Source organism: Mesoplodon densirostris, chromosome 19 (assembly GCF_025265405.1).
Source record: "Mesoplodon densirostris isolate mMesDen1 chromosome 19, mMesDen1 primary haplotype, whole genome shotgun sequence".
Lineage (NCBI taxonomy): Eukaryota > Metazoa > Chordata > Mammalia > Artiodactyla > Ziphiidae > Mesoplodon > Mesoplodon densirostris.
This window is the reverse complement of record NC_082679.1, coordinates 28,327,226-28,351,915: the sequence shown is the minus strand read 5'-3', so window position 1 is coordinate 28,351,915 and position 24,690 is coordinate 28,327,226. Positions and strand designations below refer to the sequence as shown.

General features: G+C 48.9%; 1 pseudogene; it reads right to left on the bottom strand.

Annotated features, from left to right (window-relative positions):
- Positions 1-137: 137 nt before the first annotated feature.
- On the bottom strand, positions 138-24,510 carry LOC132479643 (zinc finger protein 541-like; annotated as a pseudogene).
- Between the last annotated feature and the right edge of the window lie 180 nt (positions 24,511-24,690).

Sequence of the window (24,690 nt, the reverse complement as noted above, 5' to 3'; positions counted from 1 at the left end):
TCCCCAGTCCTGGAACTGGGGAGAACCAGGGGGGAACACAACTTACGCTTTTGCCCTGGAGACAAATCTTGAGGGTCCGGGATAACGGTGGCCACTTCCCTTTCCACTGCCACGGATCAGTTTAGAAAGAGCACGGGCTACAGTTCTGGCCGAGGAGACGTGAGGGGCGTTCTGTTGGGCGCTGCTACAAGCTTTCCTCACTTTTAAAAAGGGCAACAAGGAAGGGAGGGAGCTGCTCTCTGCCCTGCACCCTCCGAAGGTTTGGGTGCTCCGCGTACAAGAGGGGATTCTTGCTGCTGCTGCTGCAGCCGACTTGCAGACGCTGGCCACTGCTGGCAGGCCTTGACTTCACCGTGGAGCCACTGGCACCACCACGTGTCCTGAGAGCTTAAACCTACGCCGACTCCTCTGTTATTACGGCCCGAAGCATACGCACTATAGATATCTAAACTCACCTTTTTGCTGCTTTATCACTCCTACCTTCCCGCTCCTAAAATGTAAGCTCTGTGAGGGGAGGGGCCTGTCCCTCCATCACTATGTCCCCATCACGTGGACTGGGCATTGTCTGGCACAGCTACAGCAGGTGCTTGATGAATGCTGGCTGCATTCATGCATGAGGGTCCTCCAGGGCAGGGACTCAGTCACTGTGGCTTCTGGGAGCGGCAGGGGCTCAAAAGCCTTCGCTGGATCAACAGGCAGGGAAGCCAGAAGACAGCTTCTTAAGAAACAAATTTAATACTATATACAAGGGAAAACGTACAGAAACAACAAAGGAGACGCAACAGGGCTGGAGGTGCCCATCCCAACTAGCTGCCCACGCAGAGGGCCGATGCCAGCCCCTAGCTCGCCCTCCTCCTCCTACAGTTGGAAGGGCTCCACGGGCCACCTTGCCCTGGCGGTGGGATCCACGTGGTCCTGAAGCCGGTGCCACTTCATGTGGGCATTCCGACCCTTGATCTTGCCAAACACCCTGAGGAGGCACCAGAGGACACAGGGGTCAGAGCAGGGGGAGGCGGGTAGCCCTGAGGGGGGCACCCCAGAGGGCTGAGGGCAGGCGGTGTGGGAGCATCCAGGGAAAGGGCGGTACCTCTCACACTCCCGGCAGGGAAAGAAGCCCTGGCCCTTGCTGCTCCCCGGCAGCTCAGGGGTCCGCTTCGAGCCGGTGTTTGGGCTGGAGTTGGGGATGGACTCCCTCCTGTAACTCTCAGTAGTCCTCTGTAATTCGGGGGTGGGACGGTGGCTGGGTTTCCTCCGAGGGCTACGAGTGACCTGCACAGGGGGCAGAGGTGATGAAAGGGTGCTGACCGCCCCGCCGCCCTTCTAAGGGAGAAGCAGGTGTCCAGAGCGTCCAGACGTCGTGGGGTGCACCCCCCCACCGCCAGCCAGCTTGGATGGGCACCGGGCATCCAGATCCGTGCTGAACTCCTGAAGCCCTATCCCGAGACCCTCTACCTTCGCTTCTGTCCTGTCTGCTTCACCCAGCTCTCTCTTGACCCTCTTTTCCGGCACTGGGGCTCGGCCGCAGTCAAACTTGTTCATTTTCTTCTGCATGTAGTAGAACTCGACACACTGGGCTACTGTTTTTGTCTGGACCTAGTGGAGGAAGACAGAAACCGGCTAAGGACAGTGCCTCAGGAGTAGCAGTGAGTATGGCCTTGACGCCCTAAATCCCCTCCCCATGGGGCCAGCCGCCACTTTTTGAAAGCCCTCCTGAAACGTTTCTCCCCTACGGCTTGGTATGCTCCACTGCTACGGGGGACAGAGAATCACAAAGTCCTCCTGGGGATGAATGAGTTCAGAGAGAAGCCACCAGAGTCAACACCATCTAAGCTCTGCACGCTCTGAGCCACAAGGCTGGCCCGGGAAGGCTTCTCTCCAGGAAAACGCACACACGGTACACACGAGGACGCTCACTGTGACATCATGTGGAGCCACATGTCTACCGACTGGGACTAATTAAACCAGAGTGTCCTTACGGGGTGGATACCTCATAGCCTTATGTGACAGCTAGGCAGAGCCCTCCAAAAAACTGAAGAGGAAGGAATACTTCCCAACTCAGTCCGTAAGTTCAACATTTCTCTGATACCAAAGCCAGACAAAGATATTACAAGGAAAGAAGCCTACAGACCAATGTCCCTCATGAACATAGATGAAAATTTTTAAACAAAACTTTAACGAACAGAATCCAACAATATATATATGTGTATATATATATATACGTGTATATATGTGTGTGTATATATATATATATATATATATATATATATATATATATATATATGTATGTATATATGTATATATATATATAAAGGACAATATACCATGACTAAGTGGAGCTCATCCCAGAAACGTGAGGTTGGTTTAACAATCGAAAATCAATGTAATTCATCATATTAAACTTAAAAAAGAGAAATCATATGAGCATCTTGATAGGTGCAGAAAAAGCATTTGATACAATCCAATGTCCATTCCTGATGGAAACTCTCAGCACAATAGGAATAGAAGGAACTTCTCTTCAACCTGATAAATGAGACCTACAAAATCCCTACAGCTAACGGTGGAGTGGTTTCCCCTCAAATATCATGAACAACACAAGGATTTCCACTCTCACCACTTCTACTCAATACTGTACTGGTGGTTCTAGAGTGCAAAAAAGGCAAAAAAAAAAAAAAGTAAAGGCATCCAGGTTGGAAAGGAAGAAAGAAAAGTGTCTTTATTTGCAGATGATGTGACTGTCTATGTAGAAAATTCAGTGGAATCCACAAAAAAGTTACCAAAACTAGTAAGTTAGTTTGGCAACATTTCAGAACACAAGATCCATATAAAAATCAATTTTATTTCTATACATACTAGCAACAAACCATTGGAAACTGAAATAAAAAAGAACTCTAGGGCCTCCCTGGTGGCGCAGTGGTTGAGAGTCCGCCTGCCGATGCAGGGGATACGGGTTCGTGCCCCGGTCTGGGAGGATCCCATATGCCGCGGAGCGGCTGGGCCCGTGAGCCATGGCCGCTGGGCCTGCGCATCCGGAGCCTGTGCTCCGCAACGGGAGAGGCCACAACAGTGAGAGGCCCGCATACCGCAAAAAGGAAAAAAAATAAAAATAAAAAATAAAAAGAACTCTATAACATCATAAAAAACACAAGTACTGGGCTTCCCTGGTGGCGCAGTGGTTGAGAGTCCGCCTGCCGATGCAAGGGACACGAGTTCGTGCAATGGTCCTGGAGGGATCCCACGTGCCATGGAGCGGTGGGGCCCGTGAGCCATGGCCGCTGGGACTGCGTGTCCGGAGCCTGTGCTCCGCGGCGGGAGAGGCCACAATGGTGAGAGGCCCGCATACCGCAAAAAAAAAAAAAAAAAAAAAAAAAACTGAAAAAAACCAAGCGCTTAGGAATAAATCTGACAAAAAGTATGCAACAACTGTACACTAAAAACTTCAAAACATTGCTGAAAAATTAAAGATTGAAATAGAGAGATATACCCTGTTCACGAGTCAGAAGACTCAATATTGTTAAGGTAACAACTCTCCCCAGTTGACGTAACGAGTCAAAAACAGTACCAATCAAGTTCCTAGCAGAAATTTTTATTTTGAAATTGTCAAGTTATTTCTAAAATTCATAGGGAATTAAAAAGGATGTAGAATACAAAAAATAACTTTGAAAAAGAATAACAAAGTTGAAGGACTAACATTTTCTAATTTCAAGACTTAGAATAAAGCTACAGTAATAAAGACAGTATGGGAATAGCTTAATAAAAGACAAACAGATCAATGGAACAGAATACAGTGTCCAGAAGTAGATGCATATATATATGGCCAACTGATATTTAACAAAGGTACAAAAGCAGCTGAGTGGAGAAAGTATGGTCTTTCCAACAAAAGGTACTGGAATAAATATCCATATGCAAAAATGAACTCACCTCGCACCCCATACAAAAATAAACTTAAAATGGATCATAAATCTAGAAATAAAACCTAAAACTATAAAACCTCCAGAAGAAAACATAGGGGAAAATCTTTGTGACTTTGGGTTAGGCAAAGATTTCTTAGATACAACACGAAAAGCACAGTCTATAAAAGAGAAACTAGTAAGTTAGGCTTAAGCAAAATTTAAAACTTTTCTTCAAAAGACACTGTTAGAAGACTGACAAATGGCATATGGGGAGAAAATATTTCCAAAGCATATATCTGGATAAAGGACTGGTGTTCAGAACAAAATAAGAACTCCTACAGCTCAATAAAAACACAGACACTCCAATAAAAACAGAGGCAAAAGATATGAACAGACAGCTCACCAGAGAAGGTGCACAGAGAGCAAAAAAACACAAAGATGCTCAGCATCATTAGTCATTAGGAAAATGGAGTCAGATGCGACTGTACACTCATTAGAATGGCTAAAATTAAAGAGACTTAGCATACCAAGTGTCGACGAGGGTGTGGAGCAACTGGACCTTTCATAACCTGCTGGTGGGAATGGGAAGTGGTAGAGCCACTTTGGAAAACAGTTTGGCAGTTTCTTAAAAAGTTAAACATACATCTACTATAAGTTACCCTCATTCCCCTCCTAGGTATTTATAATCCCAACCCCGTGTCCGCAAAAAAACAAACAAACAAAAAAAAAAACCCAGTACATGTCCGTACAAAGAGTTGTATGTAAATGTGCAGAGCAGCTTTATCTGTAGTCATCAGTAACTGGAAACCACCAACAGGTGGATGATTAAATGAACGGTGGTCCGTCCACACAGTGGTATACTCCTCAACAGTAAAGGGATGAACTATGGGTACACACGACAACATGGATGAATCTCAAAATCATTAGGTTGAGTGTAAGAAGCCAGACAAAGCAGATCACGTGCTGTATGATTATTCCATTTATATAAACCTCTAGAAAATGCAAACTAATTTAGAGTGACAGAAAGTAGACAAGAGTTGACTAGGGACCCGGGTGGCAGGAAGGAAGGGTTGCAAAGGGGCAGGAGGGAACTTTTGGGGGTGAAGGATACTCTCATTATCTTGATCATCGTGGTGGTCTTACAAGTGTATAACTATGTCAAAAACATTAAATCTCACACTTCGATTATGTGCAATTTTGCGTACATCAAGTTAAAAAAAGAGCAAAATAATCAGCAGGATATTAAGTATATGATGTCATCCTTTTTTGAGAAAGTGCATATAGGTGTGTAAAATCCGTATGGGCAATAAATACCTGTCAGGTTATCAAATGAGAAGTAGGATTGTGGGGAGGGGTCTGGAGGGCTTTATTTTGAACATGGGATTCATTTCTGTACCGTTTCAGGTTGTTCCAAGCAATGGCATTGTAGTTGTCAACTGTTCACAGCATGAGCAGAGTATCGCCCCTGAAAGGCCCTGCAGTTCTAGCGCCTCGGCCGTGTGAAGGAGCCTTGTCTACACCAGCCTGCCATGTTCGCCTTACCATCTTGTGTATCAAGTAGAAGTCCTTCTTGTAGGCACGGAATGCCTTCTTAAAGAGCCTCTTCTCCATGGAGGTCCAGATGTCCGAACCTATTGGAGAAACAGCCAAGAGGAGGAAGGATGTTTCTCCTTCTGGGACCACAGCCACGGCTGAAGTGCAGACTCCCCTCCTTTTTCAGGCCACCGAGCGCCACTTATATGCCAAGATTTCTGCTAAGCCCCTTACTTGCTTTATCTCACACAATCCTCACAAAAACCTTAGCAGGTAGGGGCGATTACCATCCCCACTTGACAGGTGCAGCAACTTGAGGCTTCCTCTGGTTAAGAGACTTGCCAAGGGCAGGCGTGGGCCCCTGGTTGCCTGACTCCAAGGCTGGAGTGCTCAACTGGGAAACCTGAGCCCACCCCAACCTGGCACTCCCCTTCTGGCCAGGAAGAGCCCACGAGGGAACCAGTGGAAAGGGGAAGGTTGGATCCAACTAGAGAACAGCACCCACTGAGTCCCCCAGAGAGGACGGGCCCTTCTGGGAGGGCAGGTGCAGGCCCCAAGAGAACTCCGGGAGGCACGTGCAGAGCTTGCCATGGAAAGTGACTGGCTCGCAGGGGCCTCAGCCAGGCCAAAACCACGCGGGCAGCCACGCTCGTTACCTGTGTAGTGATAGTTGGCGAGAGGGTGAGTCCGTGGCTTCTGGGGTCCTCTCAGTAACAGGGTCTCCAGGGCAACCTGGAACGACAGGAGTGGTGGGCAACTCTCTGAGGGAGGGAAGGTGAGGTAGAGGCCCACCTTCATTCTTTCATCCAATCAGAAAATATGTGCAGCCCTCCCTAAAGCCACCCCTACCCCAGGGCGACTCAAAGTGTGGTCGGTCTGTGGACTGGCCACCAGCTGTGAACCACTTGGGACACATTGCCTACAGCACTAAGCGGACTGTTGAGTGCAGCTGACGTTACCTTTTTCATAGCAAGATTTACTTGATGACGAAACAGTGTGTGGACTTATTCTGGCACAAGCTCCTTATTTCTTCAGGGAGCAGCATTTGGAGTGGCACTGCCCCTGCCCTACCCCATGTTACGGTCCTCATAGCACTAATCATTATCTATCACTTTTAAAAAATGTATTTCATGTGTTCACTCTCCTAAAATGTAAGCCCTGCAAAGAGAGGGCATTTGTCTTGCTCAACAGCGTAACCCCGGTCAGGACTCGCTATGCAGTTTGCAGGACCCAGCGCAAAATGGAAACACGGGGCCCTGTGCTCAGAAACTATTAAGAATTTCAAGATGGTGGCAGCAGAGCATTAAACCAAGAATGGGCCCCTGAGCTGGCCCCAGCCTGATACCGTGACATCACCAGGTATCAGGAGGACCCAGTAAATGTGTGCTGATTACTCTGCTCAGCACCCACCACGTGCCAGCCACTGCCTCTCAGCTTGAGAAAAAGCACCATGTAGCCCTGACTCTTGGGTCTCCAACTCGGGTGACGTGACTTCCTCTCCCACTACACACAGTTGGACTTCTTCATTTTCTAAACTTCAGGATTGTGAGGAGGGTCCTTGGAGGAGGCAGAGGCATTTCTGTTGCATCAGAGGTTTGCATACACCATTTTTAATCCAAAAGTTAATGTTCAGTAAATAAACCAGATGAATGCAGGCCCTGAGTTGGTTCTGCTAGGCACCGCCTCCCCAGTGCCGCGCTGAGATGAGGTAACGCTGGAGGAACCCTGGTGCTCTGCTGTCACCCCAGAGAAATAACTGATTGAGCCCGTATGTGTGCATTTCCCCTACGTTCCAAAGGACACCACCAGTCCCAAAGCGACCAGGGAGAAGGGTGGGTGGCCAGCCTTTGGTTCTCGTGAGCTGCAAAGCCCCAAGTAGAAGGCACGTGTCTTGCGCCTAGAGCCCCTGGCCCTAAGAGACCAGGGAGCTTCCCACAGCTCCTCTGAGCCCCCGCCCCGCCTGCACCGCACCTGGATGTTGCCCTGGGCTTCATGCAGGCAGTGCAGAGCGAGCTCCAGGTTGGTGCCCCCGCCCGGCATCACGCTGGAGCAGGCCACGTTGCAGAGCTCGGTCACTGTTTCCAGCAGGCAGCCCGGCAGCGAGAAGGAGAGGAGACACAGAGGGTCAGCAAGTGCCAGAGAGGAAACCTCCCCAACAGCACAGATGGGGTGGGGGGCTCCTGTCACCATCTCCCTCACCTCTCTGTTACAAGCAGGCTGAGGGAAGGGAGCGACAAGGAGGATGGGCAGAAACCCTGCTCCTGGCACCTGCTCTGGATGGCCTGGCCAGCTACTGGGTGAGAGGAGAGGTGGGGCAAGGGACTGCAGCACAGCAAAGCAGTCCTGCGCTGAAGGCCAGCTCTGCCCACCCCACCCCCGCCTGGGGATCACTGCTTCTTGGTCAAGGTGAGAACTGGGAGGAGAAACCCCTTGGACATGGAGGAGGGCTCTCGGGAACCTGGCCCCAAAGTCTCAGTCACCCCTATCCTGCGTCTTCGGGTTGGTCATCACATCTCCCCATGGCTTCCAGACCAGAGTAGCTACATGCTCGTCACTTCCAGCCAGTGATCTGTCCTGGAGCTCTGGGATCTCAGCCTGAAACTGGCTCCCTATGTTGATGTGTCTGAAATGAGGCCACACACACGGACATAAAAGGTATATGTGTGTGACCAAGATGGGAAATACAAGAGAGATGTGTGGTGAGCCCTGCTCAGCAGGGCTGTGGAACCCACCTTTTGGCCATCTCTCAGACACAGGGAGTGCTCATCAGCCCAGCAGACACGCCACTGGTATTCCAGAGACCTCTTGAGGGATACTTCCTTCCTTCCTCCAATTTGCTTTTTCGCCAGATTTCTGGCTTCAGGCGTTTGGGGTCTAGGACAGGGGAGGTATGTGCTGATACCTGGCATTCTTCTGTATCCAAGGGAACATCCAAGCTACAAAACAGTATCTCACTGCGCCATCACCAATTCTATCTAGAACCCCAGGGTGCTGGGCATTCTGTCTGCAGACATCCAACTATGGTATGTCTGGACAGAAGGAATATTGGGGAAACACCTGGAAAAATCCACCACTTCTCTCCTAGAGAGGTTCTGGGTCTAGACCTGACTTTCCCGTGATGAAGGCTCCCTTGGGAAAAACCGACACTGGAATGCAAGGAGGGTAAAAGCATCCCCACGTTGCAAGGACCCTCAGGTTCTAAGTCTGTTCCAACTCACGGTTCAGTGCTGATCTTGCTGTTGTCCTTCACCACACTGATGCCAAAAGAGCCGTCCATGTGATCTGGAAAACACCCAAAGAAGAGCCTCAAGGAGACTGGCTACAACTGACCCATGAGGCCCTTTTTGCCTGCCTTTCCAGAGCAGCTAAAAGCAGGCTCTTCAAGATTGCATGGTATACACACACTACTGTATATAAAATAGATAATCAACAAGGACCTACTGTATAGCACAGGGAACTATACTCAATGCTCTGTAATAACCTCTATGGGAAAAGAATCTAAAAAACAATAGATATGTGATTATGTATAACAAAATCACTTTGCTGTATACCTGAAACTAACACATTGTAAATCAACTCTAATCCAATATAAAATTGAAAATTGGAAAAAAAAGATTGCATGGTATGGAGTTTCCTCAAAAATTAAAAGTAGGACTACCATATCATGCAGCAAACCCACTTCTGGGTATTCATCCAAAAGAACTGCAGTCAAGACCTCAAAAAGATATCTCAACTCCCATGTTCACTCCAGCACCATTCATAATAGCCAAGATGTGGAAACAACCTAAATGTCCACTGACAGATGAGCACATAAAGGTAATGTGACATCAACATACAATGAAATACCATTTAGCCTTAAAAAGAAATTCTGCAATATGCAACAACATGGATGACCATTGAGGACATTATACTAAGTGACATAAGCCAGTCACAGAAAGAGAAATACTGCATGACTCCACTTATATAACGTATCTAAAGTAGTTGAATTCATATTGATAGAATCAAAGAGTGGAATAGGGGTTACCAGGGGTTGGGGCAGTGGGAAATGGGAGGTTACTAATCAATGGGCATAAAGTTTCAATTAATCAAGCTCTAGAAATCTGCTGTATAACATTGTACCTATAGTCAACAATACTGTATTGCACACTTAAATCTTTGTTAAAAGGGCAGATCACAGATTAACTGTTCACATCACAATAAAATAAAATAAAAAGATTGCATGGAAGTGGGATAAGACTTCTGAAAATGTAGAGTAAGGAACTCGGCAAAACAACAGATTTACTGACAAAAATCATTGAAAAAGAAAAAAAAAAGAACAGTAAGCTAAAGTCTCTGCACGTTGTCCCAAAGGCATACAGCATTTTAAGAAATACTCATTCAAGAAAACCTACTAAATCTCGGGAAGAACAGTGAGAGTCTGTGGCACTGGAGCCATGGCCCACCCCCTTACCCACCTAGCCCCCAGCTCTTTGTAAAGGAAGCTCTACCCAGGTAGGTGCAGCCAAGGAGATGGGGGCTGCTTCTTCCCCTGGCTCCCATGCTTAAAGAATTAAAGCAAGATAAAATAAAAATTTGTCATCAAAGAGAAAATGCCATCAAGAGATGGAAATTATTTTTTAAAAAGATACAAATGTGGACTTCCCTGGCGGTCCAGTGGTTAAGACTCCACGCTTCCACTGCAGGGGGCATGGGTGTGATCCCTAGTAGAGGAAGTAAGATCCTGCATGCTGTGCGATGCAGCCAAAAAAAAGAAGAACCAAATGGAAATAGTTCAGGGGTTAAAAAAGTACAATAACCAAAATACGGCTCAACAGTAGATCTGAGCTGGCAGAAGAAACGATCAGCAAACCTGAAGATAGAACAATGGAGACTATGAAATCTGAAGAACAGAGAGAAAAAAATATAGGAAAGTGAAGAGAGCCTCAGAGAAATGTGAGATGTCATTACATGCAACAATATATATGTATTGGGAGTACCAGAAAGAGGGGAGAAAGGGACAGAATATTTAAAGTATTAATGGCTGAAAATTTCCCAACGTTGATGAAAAACAATATGTATATCCAGCAAACTCTACAAACTCCAACAAAGATTAAACACAAAGAGCTCTACATCCAGACATAACATAGGCAAAATGTGGAAAGCAAAAATAAAGATAAGATCTTGAAAGCAAAAAGGGAAAAACAATTTGTTACATACAAGGGCACTACAGTAAAATTAACAGCTAACTTTTTAAGAGAAACGATGTAGGTTACAAGGCAATGGGATAATATATTCAAATTACTGAAAGTAAAAAAGTGTTAACCAAGTATCTTATATTCAGCAAATTATCTTGCAAAAATGAAGGTAAAATAAAGACACTCCCAGATAAATAAAAACTGAGGATACCTGTTGCTGGCAGACCTGCCTTACAAGAAATATTAAAGGTGAAATATTATTCAGCCCGCAAAAAGGAACAAAGTACTGATACATACTGCAACTTGGATGAAACCTAAAAACATCATGCTAACTAAAAGAAGGCATTCATAAAGGACCACATACTGTATGATTCCACTCATATGAAATATGCAGAATAGCCACATCGATAGAGACAAAGTAGATTAGTCGTTACCCACGGCTGGGGATGGGGAGGATGGAAAGGAGGGACTGCTAATAAGTACAGGGCTTCTTTTGGGGATGATGAAAATTTCTGAAAACTGATGGTAGTGATGGTTGCACAGCTCTGTGAATATACTAAAAACCAGTGAATTCTATACTTTAAAGGGATGAATTGTATGGTATGTGAATTATATATCCCTAATAAAAATAAATAGTAAAGAAAGTCCTTCAGATTGAAAGCAAATGACATCAGATGGTAACTTGAATCCAAACCAAAAAAAAAAAAAAAAAGCGAAGCGCTAGTAAATATGGGTAACTATAAAAATCACTAGGATTACATATTTCTTTTCTTTTTTTAATGGCCTTAAAAATAACTGCATAAAACAATATGTATTGTGGGCCTGTAACATATAGAAATATAATATATGTGACAGTAACTGCACAAGGAGCACAGCTGCATTGGAGTAAAAGAATATCACCTCAGACAGTAACTCAAATCCACAAGAATAAATGAAGAGATCAGAAATGCTAAATAAGAAGGTTAATATAACAACCTCTATAAATCATGCTTGCTTTCCTTTATCCGCTCAGTGTTTTTACACAAAATAAAATTATATAAAGCAATAAACATGACCAGTACGGTATTACTGGGTCTCTCACATATAATAGCAAAAGAGTTAGAAGGAATAGAGCTAGATAGGAGCAGTGTTTCTATATTTCACTGTTAATGAGTTATTACACATCCTAACAGATTCTGATAAGACATATATTTTAAGTCCTAGAGCAACCACTAAGAAATGACTAAGAAACATTGAAAAATTAATGGAATTAAAATGTCACACTAGAAAATACTCACTTAATACAAAAGAAAGCAGGAAAGGAGGAACAGAGGGAGAAAAAGACATGTAACGTATAGAAAATAAAAAGCAAAATGGCAGATGTAAATCCAACCATATCAATATAACATTAAACAAGAATGGATTAAACAAACCAATCAAAAGGCAGAGTTTGTAAGACTGGATAAAAAACACATGATCCACCTAATGGTGTCTAGAGGTAACATGCTTTATTTTCAAAGACACAAATAGGCTGAAAGTAAAAGAAGAGAAAAATATATACCAAGCAAACAACAACCAAAAAAGAGAATGGAATGGCTATACTAATGTCAGGCACATTAGACTTTAAAACCAAAAATATTACTAGAGATAATGATAAAATTATTGTAATAATGACAAATGATGTCACAATCACATCCTAATGATAAAAGGTCAAGCCGTGAGGAAGATGTGACAATTACAAACATATACACACCTACAAACAGACCCCCAAAATACACCAAGCAACAAACGACAGAACTGAAGGATGAAATCAACCATTAAAAAATAATAGTTGGAGATTTCAATACTTTCAACAGTGGATAGGGCAACTAGGCAGAAGATCAACAAGGAAATTGAAACTAACTAGACAAAACAGACAAAATACAGCATTCCACCAAACATCAGTAGAATACATTCTTCTCAAATTCACATGGAACATTCTTCAAGACAGACCGGATTCTAGCCCATATAACATGCCTCAATAAATTTTAAATTTTAAAATAAATTTAAGGGAATTCCCTGGCGGTCCAGTCATTAGGACTCCACGCTTCCGCTGCAGGGGGCATGGGTTCGACCCCTGGTGGGGGAACTAAGATCCTGCAAACCGCACAGCACAGCCAAAATAAATAAATAAATAAATAAAATAAATTAAATTGAAAAAGAAACAACGTATGTACTCTGACCAAAAGAGAATTAGATTACAAATCAATAAAAGGCAGCAATTTGGAAAATTCACAAATATGTGAAAATTAAGCAACACACTCTTTAACAGTCAGTGTATTAAACAGGAAGTGGAATGATAAATTAGAAAATACTTTAGCTGAATGAATATAAAAACACAACATAGGGCCTCCCTGGTGGCGCAGTGGTTGAGAGTCCGCCTGCCGATGCAGGGGATACGGGTTCGTGCCCCGGTCTGGGAGGATCCCATATGCCGCGGAGCGGCTGGGCCCGTGAGCCGTGGCCGCTGGGCCTGCGCATACGGAGCCTGCGCATCCGGGGCCTGTGCTCCGCAACGGGGGAGGCCGCAACAGTGAGAGGCCCGCATACCACAAAAAGAAAAAAAAAAAAAAAAAGACATACTAAAACTTACAAAATGTAGCTAAAGCAATGTTCAGAAGGAAATCTATAGCTGTAAAATATCTGTATTAAAAAAGAAGAAACATCTCAAATCATTTATGGTCAACTGACTTTCCACAAAGGTAGCAAGACAGGGCTTCCCTGGTGGCGCAGTGGTTGAGAGTCTGCCTGCCGATGCAGGGGACATGGTTTCGTGCCCCGGTCTGGGAAGATCTCACATGCCGCGGAGTGGCTGGGCCCGTGAGCCATGGCTGCTGAGCCTGAGTATCCGGAGCCTGTGCTCCAAAACGGGTGAGGCCACAAACAGTGAGAGGCCCACGTACCACAAAACAAACAAACAAACAAACACCTCACAATGAGCTACCACTTCACACCCACTAGGATGGGTGTAATAAAAAAGACAGCTAAGAAGTGTGAGCAAGGATGTGGAGAAACTGCAACTTTCATACAATGCTGGTGGAAATTTAATATGACCCGGCCATTTTGCAAAGCAGTCTGGCAGTTCCTTAAATGGTTAGACATAGTTACCCTTTGACCCAGCAATTCCACTCTGAGTTATATACCCAAGAGAAATGAGGACTTATGTCCAACAAAAACGTACACATAAATGTTCTTAACAGCACTGTTTGCAACAGCCAAAGGACACAAACAACCCAAATGCTCGTCAACTGATGAATGGATAAATAAAATGTTGTCTATCCAGAGAATTCAATATCATTCATCCATAAAAAGAAATGAAGCACTGATGCATACTACAACATGAACCTTGACAACATTATTCTAAGTGAACAACTAGACACAGAATGTCACGTATTTGATGATTCCAATTACATGAAATGTCCAGAATAGGGAGACCCGTAGAAAAAGTAGGTTGGTAGACTGGTGGTTGCCCAGGGCTGAGGAGTTGGGGGCTACAGGGCCTGTGTGTCACCGCTCGTGGATATAATCTTCTGGGGTGATGAAAATGCTCTAGAATTAGATTGTGGGATGGGTGTACAATCCTAAGAATACACTAAAAAATCACTGTACACTTTAAATGGGTGATTCATATGGCATGTGAATTATACCTCAATAAAGCTGTTTAAACAATTACTCGAAAGGGCAGGCAGAAGGGTGCTTAGGCTAAATGGCGTCTATTTTCTTTCTGGCTACAAAGTCATAAGCACCTAGAAGGCTGCTGGTCCCAGATGGTCCTGGGATAGTTCTGAACAGCAACGGGACCCCCAGAGCAGACCCAGGCGTAGGCCAGAGAGAATGGCTGGACCAAATTCTACAGGGGGCGGGGGTCTGGCCCCCCGCAGGCCCATCATGGGGCGATCAAGCTCACTCACCAAGCATGGCGCTGATGAGCCTGTCGGGACGGGCCCGGGCAGATGTGGAACAGAGAGTGTTGAAATACAGCCCAGAGCCCTCCCGGATGGGGCTGAGCATCGGGGGCGGTGTGTAGGGAGGTCACTGGGACAGTCCCTTCAGGAGGTGGTCCATCAGGAACACGGGCGAGCGCAGGCAGCTCTGGCGGCATCCTCCCGGGCCCGGCTCCCCAGACATGGAGGGCGGAGGAGGGATGAGCAGTGCCTCGGGCCGTGGGAGCTTCTTCCGCTTCCTGTGTTGGCTGCTCTCCTTGCTGTCTCTCTCTTCCCCGTCCTTCTCCTGTCCCTGGAGAAGAAGAGACTTCAGAACCACGGGGGTCACCTGAGGCCACCGGCCCCAAAGCTCAGACCTCAAGATGGCCTGAGAGTGGGAAAGGGTACTGACCAGCCAAATGCACACCCAGCATGGCCATGCCCAGAGTCCTCAGCGCAGGAAGCCGGGCAGGGCCACCACGCCTGAGCCAGACTCCAGACCCTAAGCCGGGCGACATTTGACGCTGGGGCCTTCTCAGGCACCCACCCCCACCCCAAGGAGAGGCCCTCACTCAGACCATTTTGGAAACTCATATCCGTTGTTAAAGTGACTGGCACTTAAAGTGTGGGGGCCAGACGGATGCAACAGCATGACAAAAGGAAAACCTGTTGCCCTCAAAATGACAGCAGCTCCTGGGAGACAAACAGTGGGCTCCATGCACCCTGTACCCGAGTCCAGCATGGACTTCTCCAGGTGGGGTCTTCCAGCACAGGCTGAAAAGACGACGGCTTGAGCTTGCTACACTCTCTCTTACCTCCACGCAATCTCCCCTCCTCTCTGCCCATCTTACCCCTCCTCATCCTCCGGCTCTCAGCTGCAACGCCCCCTTCCTCAGGCAGGGTCTCTGGTGCCCTTGGGGCTCCCACAGCTCCCTCTCCCAGCCCGGCCCGTTCTGGGTCGTCAGTGTCCGGGGATGGGTCTATCTACTCCGCTGGGCTGGGAGCCCCAGGAGACGGGGGCAGGCCTGTTGTGGTCGCTGCAGTGTCCCCAGCCCTGCCCAGCACAGGGCCAGACACAAAGGAAGTTCACTGGAGGTTGAATGGATGAATGAACACGCAAATCAAGCTCTTCTGGAGTCAGGATTTGGGGGCTTTTCTCACAGCTCCCACTGGCAGCTGGAAAGCAGCTGGAAGGAAGTGCACCCACCTTGCTCCCCAGGGGATGGTTCGCTGGAGCCACTGGCACCAAAACAGGGACCACCAAAGGGGCGGCGGTCATGTTGTCCAAGGACTTCCTGCCTCCCGGGGAACTCTGCCTGTGCCCTTCTGGCCTCAGCACCTGTCTTTGTGGCTTGCAAAACTCCATGCCACACACCTACACACAGAGAAGAGCCAGCCCTTTAAGAGACACAGTACGTAGGGAGCAAGGGGCCCCTCCAGAGCAGCACAGCCCCGACTCCCGGCCCCCAGCCAGGCTCCCCGCAGGAGGACGGCTCCATCCTGAGATGAATGGCAGCTTCGCGCCCCTTCACCTGCGGCTCCTGCTTCCCTCGAGGTGACGGCCACTGGTCGCTGTGAAAACACATGTGGCTGCTCAGCCCTCTCTCTGTATAAAACATCCGGCTGCAATTCTTGCAGACGTAAGTGCTCCTTGGCTCTTCCCAGTCTGTGGGACCACCACTGTGCTGGTTCCTGTGGGGAAGAAAGGGAGAATGGGACTCCGTCCCCAAACACTGATCCTCTGACAGACAGCTTTGGACGAACCCTAAAGAAATGGACATGATGCCCCCGATTCTCCGTGGCCTGGTGCTCACCCCTTCAGGAGTGAAGCATCCAGAGCTCGCTCACCCAGGGCCAGCACATCAAAGCCACCAGAGTTCTCCCGAGGGGCTTCTGAACTTACCAGCCACCCGCCATGTTCTCCTCCTTCATCGGGTGGGGGAGCCGGTAGATATTTCCACCCTGAAGACGAAAATACATCTGAGCCAACATATCAGAAATGAGATGCAAGAGTGAAAACTATAAGACTTGGAAGAAAACACAGGTATAATTCTTGGTGACCCTGGAGTAAGCAGTGGTTTCTTGGATGACTCCAAAACCAAACAAAAGACAGACGTATTGGACTTCATCAAAACTTACAACTTCTGTGCTTCAAAGGACATCATCAAGAAGTGAAAAGACAGAATAAGAGAAAAAAGTTGCAAATCATGTATCTGATAAGGGACTATGTATATTTCTGTATCAGTGATACATAATGAACTCTCACAGCTCAAAAATAAAATCACAACCCAATTTAAAAATGGGCAAAGGGTCTGAATAGACACTTACCCAAAGAGGATATACAAATGGCCATTAAAAGATGCTCAGGATTATTAGCCATCGGGGAAATGCAAATTAAACTATAATGAGATTATCATTTCCCACCCACTAAGGTGAACCAACTGGACAAGAACAAGTGTTGGTGAGGATGCAGAGAAACTGCAGGCCTCATACACTCTGGGTAGGGATATAAAACAGCACAGCTTTTTGGGAAAGTCTGGCACTTCCTCCAATAGAATTACCCTAGAGCCCAGCAATTCCCCTCCAAGGTATTTCCCAAGAGAAATGAAAACATATGTCTAAACAATAATCTGTACACAAATGTTCATAGCACCGTTATCACAATGGCCAAGAAGGGAAAACAACCCAAATATCTATCATCTGATGAATGGATAAATAAAATGTGGTGTTTCCATACAATGCACAAGTTACCAGCGATAAAAAGGAGTGAAGTTCTGACCCGTGCTACAGCACAGAGGAACTCTGAGAACATCAGGTTAAGTGAAAGAAGCAAAAGACACAAAAGGCCACGCAGCGTTAGGATTCCCGTCACATGAAGTGTCCAGAATAGGCAAATCCATGGAGACAGAAAGTAGATGCATGGTTGCCAGGGGCTGGGAGGGATGGAGAGATTGCGGGTGACAACCAACGGTGTGGGGTTTCTTTTTGCGGTGATGAAAGTGTATTGGCAAAGAGTGGCGATGCGAGCACGACCTCGTAAACAAACTAAAAACTACTGGATGGTGCACTTCAAGATGGCGAATTAGATGGCACGTGAATATTAAAGCTGTGGAAAAAAAAAAAAGAGGAGGAGGTAGCTGTGGTGCGACAGGAAGGATGCTGGACCTCGGAACATCACGAAGAGACGTGGCCAAGCTCTCTGCGCCCAGGACCTCGTGGGCACGATGTGGGAGGACCCAAGCTGCTCCAAAAGGGCGGACCAGTGCCAGGCCTGCAGTAGGGGCCAAGTCGGACTTGTGGACCTGTGATTCACAACCAGAATAGACACAGCATTTCACGTACAAATATCAAGGGTAAAGGAGCTCTGCCTTTACATTCTCTGAAGAAGTGAAGGAGGCAAATCCAAAAGGAAGCGAAAGGCAGAAAGAAAGCAAATAGAAAAAGCTTAGTGAAGAAACATGATGCAAAGTGTCTCTGACAACTCTAAAGCCCTGTTCTGTTGTGTGTGTGTGTGTGTTGCAGGGTGGAGGGTGATGGGAGGAACCATCCCTTCTCTGGAACTTCATTCGCCCCTCTGTAAACAAACTGCATCTGAGGATTTGCTGAGGTTAAATACAGTGCCTGGACAAGTCAGAAACACGGACACAGGTAAGGACGAGACTCTGCCCCCCGCATGGTCAGGTCCCGTGAGAGGGCCCTGGTACCTGGATCCTGTTGAGTATCATCAGCTTGGACTTGGAGTCCCAGGGGGGATCCGCTGGAGGCCCGGCCAACGACGAGAAGGAGGCCATGGCTACCTGGCTTGGAGAAGCTGCACAGCAAATATCCACTTTCACTTTCTCCTTCCGGAAGTGCTGGACCCCGGAGTTGCCAGAGAAGAGCCTGTAGCCTCCGCCCCAGGAGCAGGCCGGGCCCTCTCCACCTTTTGTGGCCCCGGAAGCCGTGCCATTCTCAGCCTGGGCCTGCTTCCCTGGGAGGTGGGCTCTGGATGGCTCCTCCCCTCCTAACTGGGTCTGATGCAGGCCCCGAGGGAGAAGATGTCCCTAGGTCCAAGGTCCCTTTCGAGGATCGCAACTGCTTGGCCAGAGAGGAGATGTCTGGGTTTCCAGGAGGGTCCAGGGACGCCGCCGTGGGGGCAGGTGGAGCAGCAGCCACTTTTGGTCTTCCCTTTGGGTCCTGGCTCACGCTGCTGGGGGAGGGCTCTGTGGGTAAAGCGGGTGTGGATTTTCTCCTGCGGTCTAGGGACCCCTCTGGATCAGGGTTCACGGGGCCAGCATGGAGAGAGTCAACAGTGGGTGCCACAGGTGGGGGTTGCTGTGGCCACGGCCCCTGCAGTGACTTCAGGGCAACTTGCTTGCCGTCGGGTGTGGGAAGCTGGGAGGAGGCGGCGGCCACCTGCGTGTGGGAGAAGATCCGCTGGGACTTGGTGATCATCTGGAACACCTGCATCTGCTCGTGGCTCACCAGAGACTCCTGAGCCTTCAGGACCAGCTGCTGGAAGAGCGGTGTGGCATCCGACGGGAGGCCGCTGGACTTCTGGCCATCCTGGGGGCCAGGCTCACCAGGGTTCTGCCGCGAGAAGGAGTCGCAGTCGAACTTGCTCTTCTTGGAAGCCCAGGAGTCGTCTTCCCCGCTGGTGCTGACGTATCTGGGGTCGCCCGAGGCCTCCCCCTGGGCCTTCAGGAGCGTGGGAGGGAAAGACGGCGTGTCCTCCAGACCGGTGCACTGGCTGGGTGAGGGCTCCCCAGCAGGGGAGTCGCTGCTGAGCCCGGGGCCCGGCTCGGAGCCCTCCCGGGACGGCACTGCAGAGGGCTTGTGGACGACAAACATACTGTTTCCTTTGCTCTTAGGGCAGCCCGACAGGTTTCAGAGCCACTGGAAACTGTGGCTTGATGGCTGGGAACTGGCGGGGACAGTCTGGCCATGGAACAGAGGCAGGCAGGCGGGCAGGGAGCGCCCTCGGGCCAGCCCTCCAGGGATGACGGGGGCTGGAGCAGCGGCAGCTCCGGCTCGGCTGGGTCGGGGCCGCTGTTCTCCGCTGCCCGTGAGTGGACGGCTGTGAACACGTCCGTGCCCGGCTCCTTCCGTGGGGGCCGGGGATCCTCGGGAACACCTCAGTGCCCAGGGCTCCTGGGGCCGCCGGGGTGCTGGCTGGGCCGCAGGAGGAGGACCCTGACGAGGGCAGGGAGGAACAGGCCGTGATCCTCCCTTCGCCGCTGTCTGAAGGCCCTCCCAGGGCTGGCCCGGGAGAAGGGATCGTCTGGCAGATGCTGCTGCTCACGATACAGCGCAGGAGGTCTCGGTTGGACAAGAGGGAGATGGGGGATGGGGCTTCCGGGGGCACCAGGGACCACAGGCTCGCGGGTGCGGGCTGGCAGGCCACCTCGTGCACACGGGGTGAGTTCCCGCAGGGCTCCTCCTCCGGAGGGACCTCCTTGAGGATGCACAGGCCGTGCTGGACCTCGTAGTGCTGGCGCACGGAGCGGTAGTCGCTGTAGCTCTTGCTGCAGCCCTGCTCAATGCACACAAAGGGCTTGGACTTCTGGTGGGTGAGCGTGTGCCCAGTCCTGGAATCACATGAGGAGAAAGTTAGTGGGTGTCTCGGCGTGGGTCACTAACTGCAGGAACCCAGGCGTGTCCCCAGGGGGCAGCAGCATCGCAACTCAGAAACTGTGCTCAGACCCTATGAGGAAAGACCCCTGCTATGGCCAAAGCCTTCTGGAAGGGGGAGCTCTTGCCCTCACCCCTAAGCAAACCCCTAATCTGAGATTAAAAACATCAGTGGGAGTCAAGTCAGAGTTCCCCAAAGTGGGTTCCTAAGGAACACCAGGCTCCAGAGTTGCTCCCTGAGGACTTGGGCTCAGCTGGCAAATAAGTTTGGGAAAAACACTCTTTACTTCTTGGAGGTTCCTAGGAGCAAACTGAAAAGCCACAGAGCAGATAACGAGAGATCTGTTGAACTTTCCATGTCTCTCAAACTTATTTGCCCACAAAACCATGTTTTTAAAATAGACCCTTTTAGCATCCCCGAGAAGCAGAGAACCAGAGTTCTGAGAACAAACTTAAGGAAACGCTAACTTGGGGATGATCCTTCCTTGAACAAAGGAGTCTTTACCTTCCCACAGGAGTCCTCTAGACAGCGACCTGGGAGCCCCACAGCAACAACAACAAAAAGCCAAATGCGCCTATAATGTCTGCAAATATAAAAGAATGCAAGTATGTAGTATATTTACATCATACGTATACCTGCATTAATATATTATAAATATAAACAAATGGGTAAATCACCCTCTGGGTTCCCAACAATCCTACTCCGGATGGTTCTAATCAATTGGACCCAGTAAATAATGAAACCCTTTCCCAAGCGTGGACCCTTGGCCTCCATCTGAGGGAAGCAGCAGAGAGGGCATCTGGAGACCCACTTTCTAGCCCTAACTGTTACCAGCTTGTGACAGGAGTAAATCATTTCCCATCCTTAATGGCGAGAGGGGAGAGGATACAATGAAAGCGGGATTCATCGAAGCCTCAGTAAAGGCTGGGCGAGCTGTAAACATGCAAGGGATCGTCCTCTCCCACTTACGAGTCTCTCAGTTTGAAAGTCTGTCTCTTCTCCCTCGGCAGCAAGAAAAGCTTATCATTTCTAAGACATGAAGAACAAACGGAATTCTGCTCCTCTTACACTGAGCTTGCTTTTTAAAGTCAAATTTTGAAAAAAAATCGAGTTAATAAAAGGGGGAATTGAAACAGGAAAAAAGAGAGTGAACACTGCATTGCCATGTTCTAGAAACAGGCATTTCAGAACCCCTCACGCCCTGGTGTTATCCCAACATATATTCCTCATGGAGTGCATATCTGTTCTGCTCAGACACCTACCAGGGACTCTGAAACTTTCTCTACGCAGTTAGCCCAACTCCCTCCATGACAAAATTGCCTCTGGAGTGTGTTTTTAAAGCACATGGGTCCTGTCTGCAAATCGCAGCGGCGCTCTCCTCACTGGAGTGAATCTGGAGGCTGGGGAGGGCGGGCTGTCCGGGGCAGTGTAGGCCCTGCCCCCCGCCCCCACCAAACACTGGCCGTGGGAGGAGCACAGGTCGCACACACCTGGGACACCCGACGGTGCGGGGCGGTGCAGGTGGATGGGAGGGGATGCAAAAGAACCGGGAACACGCCCAGCCCCCAGCAGCCCCCTGAACAGACATCCCGACCAGACTCCTACATACAGGTGGTCCTGACGCTTAAAGGCCTTGCTGCAGATTTTGCACACGTGTCTCCTCTCCTGGCTGTGCGTCAGGTAGTGCTTGCTGAGAGGACTGGCGCTGCTGAACACCTTCCCGCAGAGGCTGCGGTCCAGGAGTGGGTTCTGAGGGGACCTGTGCTGCCGCTTTCCTCTCCTTGTGCTCCCAGACGTGGCCCTGCCTCCTTCGTTAGCCTCTTTGGGCACCTTGAGCACGCCTAGCCCCAGGTCTAGACAGAGGGAGAAAGCACAGGTTATGACATCTGGGGACATCGGAGCCCGGGCCGAAGCACTCTACCACCCTCAGACCAACTTCAGCAGCTGAGTCCAACTCAGGGAGTTGGCCGAGAACCCCAACTTCAGCAGCTTCACTCGCAGAGAAGACCAGGCTTAGCACCAGGTGAGGGGGAGAAGGGACCCTGGTCAAGCCACACCTCCAGGGCGGCACCCAATCTTGAAGCCACACTTGGGGGGTAAGGGAGGGGACAGCAACAGTCTGAGAGCTTCCAGGACAGAGTGACTCGACAGGCAGGACTTCATGACGGTAACATCAACAGCACACTTGCAAGTGCAATCCAGAAATGCACAATGCAAAATCTTAGAAAAGTTTAAGTCCTTTCTCCCAGCCAATTCCACTCTGGTTTTTTAATTAAGGAAATTAAGGCCGATCTGTACAAATTAACGGAGATCTTGCAGTGAACTGCAAGCGAGTTAACTGCAGCATTGTTTTTCCTGGTGAAATGTGAGAAACCACCTAATAACTGACACGAGGGCAGGTGGGTGACTGCATTCTGGTCTCAATGGCGCAGGCATTTCAGATACAACTGTAGGAGAATATCCATTGACGTGAAAGGATGTTCATGCTGTACCACTAAGTGCCGTGCCACTAACAAGAGGATTGTTGAAAAACGGAATGACCTAGTCTTTAAAAGGGAAAAATAAATTTGAATAGAAACAAACAGAATGGGATTGATTGGTAGCATCATGGATCAACTTAATTTTCCTTTCCCTATATATCTGAATTTTCCATGTTTCTCTACTCCTTGGGTAAATGAGTAGTTTTTTTTTATAATTTCATTTTTGATTTTTTTTCTTTGACCCATGAGTTAGTTTAGAAGAGTGTTCTTTAGTTTCCAAATACTTGAAGACTTTTTTCTCTTATTTCTTTTACTTATTTATTTATTTTTGGCTGCATTGGGTCTTCATTGCTGTGCGTGGGCTTTCTCTAGTTGCGGCGAGTGGGGGCTACTCTTCGTTGCAGTGCGCGGGCTTCTCGTTGCAGTGGCTTCTCTTGTTGCAGAGCATGGGCTCTAGGCGTGCGGGCTTCAGTAGTTGTGGCTTGCGGGCCCTAGAGCGCAGGCTCACTAGTGGCGCATGGGCTTAGTTGCTCCGTGGCATGTGGGATCTTCCCGGACCAGGGCTCGAACCCGTGTCCCCTGCATTGGCAGGCAATTCTTAACCACTGTGCCACCAGGTTTTGATCCATCGCCTGGTCAAGTATCAGTGGGTTTTCCATGCCCTTGGCATAATTATTACTCATGGAATATTTGCTCTCAAATGCATGTATAGATTACACACTCGTGTCCTGGATTGCCATCCCGGAAAGCATTTAAGAAACATCAGGTTCGGGACTTCCTTGGTGGTGCAGTGGTTGGGAGTCTGCCTGCCGATGCAGGGCCCTGGTCTGGGAAGATCCCACATGTCGCAGAGCAACTAGGCCCGTGAGCCACAACTACTGAGCCTGGGCGTCTGGAGCTTGTGCTCCGCAACGAGAGGCCGTGACGGTGAGAGGTCCGCGCACCGCGATGAAGAGTGGCCCCCGCTTGCCGCAACTAAAGAAAGCAATCGCACAGAAACGAAGGCCCAACACAGCAAAACAACAACAACAAGAAAAAGTTAAAGGGCATTAAAAACAAACCAACCAGATATATGTGGGTAGGCATTTTCCATCCCAGTTACAGAATGAGAAAACTGAGACTCAAACAGGGAAAATGACTTGCCCAAGGTGGCAAAGGAAGGAAGAAGAGCCAGGCTGTAGATTCTGGTTCATCTGATGCCAGAGTCCTTTCCCCAACCACAGTGCCCGCACCGCTTCCAACTCAACTTCCTCCTCTGCTCCTCCTCCCTCCCCGTCTTTTCAGATGGACTGAACTGAAACCTGGCCCTTCTGTGAAGCCTCCTGACACCAGCGTTTGCCCTGCTCCCCTAGCCAGTCCCTCCGAAGGCAGCACACAGTTACAGACACAATCACGCCTTTAAGCCATCAATCCTCTGAGGTGTCCCTCTTCCTCATCTCAGTTATTAATAGCATCTACTCAGTTGCTCAAACCCCAGCCTGCCCTGCCAACCTCCATCTGTCCTTTTCCTTACCAGCTCTCCCTGTGATGTGTGACCCGTCAGCATGTCTGAATCTACTTCTAACATGATCCCTAATCCTTGCGCTTCTGGCCTCTTCACTGCTACTCCAGCCCAGGCCACCATCTCCGCTGAGAGCCTTCCAGCTACTCTCCAGGATTCCCGCCTTGCCGCCCACGGCACCCTCACAGCAGCTAGAGCTTTGCACAGCCTCCCCTGGTTCCCGTGGCAGAGTCTGTGCTTTGCCGCACCGTGGCCTGGAAGTGGGTCTCAGCCTCAGCAGCCTCCTCAGTGTGGCTTCCCACCCCCGCGCCATCCACCTGCCAGCGTCTGCCACTCCCTGTCACTCCCTCGGACTTGGCCCCCTGCTGTACTTTCCTCATGTCGCTTTGTGGTGGACACAAGGTGTGACTCCCCAGTGGCTGTTTCTGCTTCCTCTTCTTTTCCTGGCAAATGGGATTCCAGTTTGGATCGGGTGACAAGAAATTTGAGGGAACACACTGGTTCTCCCCAGTCCTGGAACTGGGGAGAACCAGGGGGGAACACAACTTACGCTTTTGCCC